Source organism: Malus sylvestris, chromosome 10 (genome assembly GCF_916048215.2).
Source record: "Malus sylvestris chromosome 10, drMalSylv7.2, whole genome shotgun sequence".
In the NCBI taxonomy this organism is placed as follows: Eukaryota; Viridiplantae; Streptophyta; class Magnoliopsida; order Rosales; family Rosaceae; genus Malus; species Malus sylvestris.
The window spans coordinates 30,192,124-30,198,139 of NC_062269.1; the positions used below are offsets into that span (position 1 = coordinate 30,192,124).

At 35.7% G+C, this 6,016-nt stretch overlaps 1 long non-coding RNA gene across 1 annotated transcript; it reads right to left on the reverse strand.

Annotated features, from left to right (window-relative positions):
• Positions 1-4,212: 4,212 nt before the first annotated feature.
• On the reverse strand, positions 4,213-5,657 carry LOC126587987 (uncharacterized). The gene is made up of 3 exons (XR_007611291.1): positions 5,532-5,657; positions 5,089-5,242; positions 4,213-4,508 (listed from the first exon to the last, which is right to left on the reverse strand). It is a non-coding gene; the product is annotated as an uncharacterized LOC126587987 (long non-coding RNA).
• Positions 5,658-6,016: the final 359 nt, after the last annotated feature.

Consider the following 6,016-nt stretch of genomic DNA (forward strand, 5'->3'; position numbering starts at 1 on the left):
TTGGACACTATTTGGTACTTGATGTGGTCATATACAATAACAGATTTATAAAATTTTCCTTCACATATTAAGTTATTAATTGACAAGTGGAAAGTTTGAATGACAATTTGACGAATTATCATTTGGAGGCAGATTCTCTGCCTTCTCACTTCTCGTGCTCTCCTGTTTTGTGTGGTCACGATTAAGTCACGTCAACATTTTATATTTTTTTTATAGAAATAATAAGACAAAAAGGAATAGTAATATAAAACGTTGACGTAATTTAACCATGATCACACAAGTAGGAAGGCATGAAAGGACACGGAAAGTGGAATGGCAGATAATCTGCCTCCTTATCATTTAACCTATTGTGTCTGAACCGCTTTCAGGCATTTGTCAAACATCTTGTCTCCACAATAACTATGCTTAAGAAGAGGATATCCAAAAAGCATTGCAAAATCTTAATTAGCAATAATATTAGAAAGACTAAATTTGTAGATAAAATATTAAAAATTAAATGATATAGAAGTTGATGATTGAATTTTTACTTAAGTGTTGAGAAATGTGCGTATTTCTACTGATGACACATTATTTAGTTTGTAAATTTTGTCTACAAATTTAATCTTCTTAGCATTAACTTTAGAAAAATAATTGGAGGCAGGGGCCATGGGCAGAGGTATCATATGTCTATTGGTGTCAGCTGCCTCCACTTAACCCTTTTTGTGATGGAAAATTGCTCTAACTATAAATATAAATTCTGTATTTTTTCTACCCTCTTACATTTTCTAGTTATGTAACTTTTTTCATTAGCTAATGGTTTACAATTTTAGCGTTCTAAATATCAGTTACTGAAAATCATGTTGTTGGACGATAAATTGATAACATTGTATATTATACTAGAAGAGTTGTTAATTGTATTTTTTAAAAATACATGGGAATATCTTTTATATATAAAGCTGGAGGCCAGTTTTGGTGTCACTCGCTTCGACACAATATTTTGGACACAAATGCCCTCAAAACAAAAAAATTCAGAAGAAGTTCAAAATAATACATCAAATAATCCAGGGACATTTTCATCATATAAATAGTATTTTTTAAATAATTGTTATTTTATCATGAAAAATACCAAACAAGTCACTTTCTTTCCTGCGTGCAGATGAGCAGCTGCACTGCTGTTCTTATCCTCCTCCTACATTCTTCCACTCCAAAAACTTCATTTCATCGTAACTTTTTCATACGGTAACGAAGAAGCCTATAGATTCTTATCATAACTCTCTTCCATTTGATGTGATACCCACACCTCAAAATCAAGTGTGTTCGAAGATTGGAGCCTAGAATAGTGACGGTTTTTTGGCGAAGTTTTGCTGATTCGGGCCAATCCCGCCGGAATTTGGTCTCGGCCCAAGAGAGAAAGTTGATCCTCTCATGACAATCTTTCTACCTATCTCTTCAATTTTCTCTCCAGTTTTCTCTGTCATTAATCAAACATTCAAACCGTGTAAAGATTTCCGAAAAATAAAAGTTATTTCCCACCAAGAATAAAAAACCCAGAAAAACCCATTTGCCCAAAATCCAGAAAAACTGGGAACAATCACTGATTTGATGAAATCCCAATGAAGCAAACGTAGAATCCACCTCGATCTGGCCGTTAGTGGCAACGATATGAAGAGCAGAGTGGTGGTCGTAGACGGTGGAGTGGCGGAGGAGAGTTGGGTCTCTCTCTAACACAGCTTCCACGGTGTCCAGCTCCCCAAATTGTACGGCTCGGAACAGCCCATGTTCGTCACTCTCTTTGCAACTCAACCCCTAACCCATCTCTTTCTCTCTCTCTCTCTCTCTCTCCTCCTCTCTGTTTCTCTCTTATCAATGGAGTCAATGGGAGCACTTCATTTAGCAATATCTTTGAACCACCTTCACCTGAAGGCAGAAGGTGGTGGCCTCCATTGCTCGCTGAATGAAAGGTTTCACATTTATGTATTTCCAAGTGTAGAGAGGGAAAGAGAAGAGGGAGGAGAGAGAGAGCTTTGGAGTTTGGAGTTGCCCGGAGCGAGACTGGGGTGCTTACGAGTCAGTGTTCGGGTAGTCACTAGGATTGACTATGGGCAGCAGTAAGATATTTATGGGGGAAGTTGGATTAGATTTCGAAACAGTACGATGGGCCAACCAGCCATACCCCAGTTGACTAAATCAATCGCAACCGTTGGGATTTTGACTCGATTCTTTTGGTCGTTGGATTGGTAATAATTAGGCTGCTAATTTTGAAATTATGGATGTTAATTTGATGTTAATTTTGTTTTACTGGGACAATGATTTACCGTGTTTGAAGTTTGACTGTAGGCTTCCACAAAAATATTAGAAAAAAATTACCGCTCAACAAAAAAAATCCAAAAACAGTCCAATATAATATATCAAATAATATAGGGGTAACTTGGTAATTTGATCATCTTAAAATATAATATAAATATAAGTGGGAAGAGAGAAAAGGATAAAAAAATGGAAGGATGAGTGAAAGTTGATGGTGCTCACGTGAAGAGAAAAGAAAAATATAATAAAAAATAAGAAAAATTATGAATATTGTGTTCAAAACATCTTAAAAATGGAAGGATGAGTGAAAGTTGATGGTGCCCAAGTGAAGGGAAAAGAAAAATATAATCAAAAATAAGAAAAATTATGAATATTGTGTTCAAAACATCTGAAGAGGCTTGTAATGCAACTTATAATAAATGTCTTTCACATGCATACAATAATGTAATTAAATAAGTTGTCTGATGATTTTTTAACAAACGATATTATCTACACTATGGGAAAAGGGGTAGGCTTAGCCTCATAATGTGCTAGTAATAATGTGATTCAATAAGTTGTTTATTAAATATTATTTTCTTTATAAAAAAGTTCTTTGATTAAATTAATTGTCAAATGATTGTTTTTTTTATTATAAAATAAACGATGTTATCTACACTAAGAGAGAGGGGGATGAACTTTGTCTCACAATGGGCTAGCAATAATGTGATTCAATCAATTGTTTATTAAATATTATTTTTTTCTATTCTTAATGTAAATTCTATAGAAACCAATTTTATTATATAAATTCAGCTGCTTTAATTGGTTTATGAGGGATTTCTTCTAGTATGATCTAAAATTATTCATTTACTTCAAATATTTGACTTTTCTTTTGTCAATTTACAGATATAAATATATTTAAAACGTGTAAATCACGCGTAGCACGCTGTAATTCAAAAAATGTCTTCTGCACGCTCGTGAGCGCGTGCATGAATGCTATTGGGATATTAAGAGAAGAAAAATCAAGGCTAAGACTTTAGGTGTGGAGATAAATACATATCTTAACCACTACGTGCGCATGAAGGCTAGTGGGATATTAAGGGAAGAAAAACCAAGGCTAAGACTTTAGGTGTGGAGATAAATATCTTAACCACTGTACCTGAAATCCTTGTAATTATGAAATGGTTACTAGTACAAAAAGAAAATCAAGGGAAGGCTGCAATAAAGCAGATGGATTATGTGATAGTTGTGAGTGCCACATTCATTTCATATGATCCTCACCTTCCCCACTAAGATATTTTTCATCCTTGTGCTATAGACTTCTTAAACAAATTTGGTATCCATGCATAGAAGTCATTGTTGAGGGCTATGGTTTAGAGTAGAACCTCCTTCCTAAATCTTTCTTATCATCATTCTTCACCTTGAATCAAAACCCTACACGGTGAAAAAGTTTCCCACTTTCACCTTAAAAATTCCATTTCTCCAAATTGGAGTTGCCATTTCTTCTTTGAAAGTCTAATTTCTTTCAGTGTGTTGAGTGCCCACGCGCAGAGGATTTAGTGGGGAACATAATGAAAAGTGGTGAACCCAACACTGTCACGCCCAACACTGCCAATATTGCTATGATGCTTTCATCCATTCATCCTTATCGTTCGTTAATTTTGCCCTTTTAACCAACCCTAGCCAGTCGGCACTTGATATCGCTTGTGGTTCCTGGAAAGTGCCAGACCTGACTTATGTTTGGTAATATTAGGAATTTATATCAGTGATGCCATGGATTTTGCTCCTTGATTTATGTTTATTCCACCTGGGTTGGCTGATGCACGTTCTTCTGGCTTGAGAAAGGCAAATGCACTGAATTATGATCTTAAAAGTAGTAAAGTGCATCCACTACTTATTATATGTTCAGCCGTCTAATGATAATTCCGTCTAAGAAAAAGATTCTGCCAGAGATTTGTGCAGAAAATTATATTTGGCTAGAGTAATCCTTTCATTGATACCTGAATTCAATATATACAATTACATTCTTTGTACACCAAGAATTTCTTCTACAAGTCAGGAGTACAATTGCAATTATAATTTAATTCTAACTAATTTATCATATTTGTTTAACACTTCCTTTCAAGTTGGAGAATGGATGCAACTTGTGTAGCATAGTTGAAAACTTCTTATTTCCGAGTGGCTTCATAAACAAGTCTGCTAGTAGCTATGTTGTACGAACATGTCTAGTAGCTATCGTGCCATCAACCCTATCACGTATAAAATGACATTCAATCTCAATATGGTAAGTTCACTCATGGAAAACAGGATGGCCTAGTAAACAATGCCGCTTGATTATCATAAAATGAAGGAAATGAATCAATTAAAAAGGAATGCACAAATCCTCCAATAGAAAACGTAACTAAATTACCTCACAACAAGCACCAACCACAACCCTATATTCTGCTTCACCATAAGAGAGAGAGAGAGAGAGAGAGAGAGAGAGAGAGAGAGAGAGAGAGAGAGAGAGAGAGAGAGAGAGAGAGAGAGAGAGAGAGAGTTTTATGTCTTTTTATTCGTCATGTAATCAAGGAATTTCACTCAAAACACATAGTAGCTAGTAATTGAGCAACGAGTAATAGGACAACCTGCCTATTAGAATCACAATAAGTTGTTAACTGCATTTGATTGTCAGAACGAAATAATAAGTCTTGACCTGGAGTGGACTTTAAGTAACAAACAACACGAAGTGCGACATCCATACGAGGGATCCGTTGCTCATGCATGAAACGGCTTAGAACATGTAAAGGGTAGGTAATATATGGATGGATTGTTGTGAGATAAACTAACCTTCCTACTAGAAGCCGATACGTTTCTGGATATTGAGAAGTTCCCCTTTATCGCATAGTTTTGTATCTTCCATAGGAAGCAACATGCCGTGCTCCTAGAAAACCATAACCTTGACAATACTCAGAAAACACTTCAAATCACCTAGATCCTGCCACTTTTGAATAAAGAGACCTCAATACTCAGAAAACACTTCAAATAACCTAGATCCTTAATTTGAAAACGGTTACAGAGAAAAGATTTTAAGGAATCAATAGCAGCCATGCCATTGCCTGTAATCACAATATATCCATATATAAATGAGCAAGGCCTTGAAGGAAAAACGAAAATGTTACTTTTGGATGAAGGATAATAAATAAAATCAAAACAAGATAAGATTGTAAGAATAGTTAACTTTGAATTGTTTAAATCCAACAAAAAGAACGGCATCGTAAAATTTGGCAAACCATTGTCGAGAAGCTTGCTTGAGACCATAACGTGATTTGTTGAGGTGACACATAAGGTTCATCCTTGTCACCGAAGACTAGAAGGAGGAGACATAGAGAAGGCGAGCACGTAGGCGATCGATGCTATATGCAGCGGTGGGAACACATTCACCCCAAATTTGAGAAGAAGATGAGATTGAAAACAAAGGGCTTGAGCAGTTTTGAGAAGGTGCCTATGTTTGCGCTCAACAACATTGTGGAGCCAAAAATAATCATAAGGCGACACGTGGATCTTTGGATAAAAAAGGACAAGAATACCCTTGAGGCACATTGGGATTCCTACGCGCGAGTAGCGGAGAATCATCTTTCAACAAAATAAAAATGCTCCAAAAGAGGCAACCAATTCAAAGTCCATCTCATCAAATCCCGTTTTGCAAGGTAACCTACAAAATAATGTTAATTGGTTAATTAATGGATTAATTACCCAATTAATCCATTAAACATCA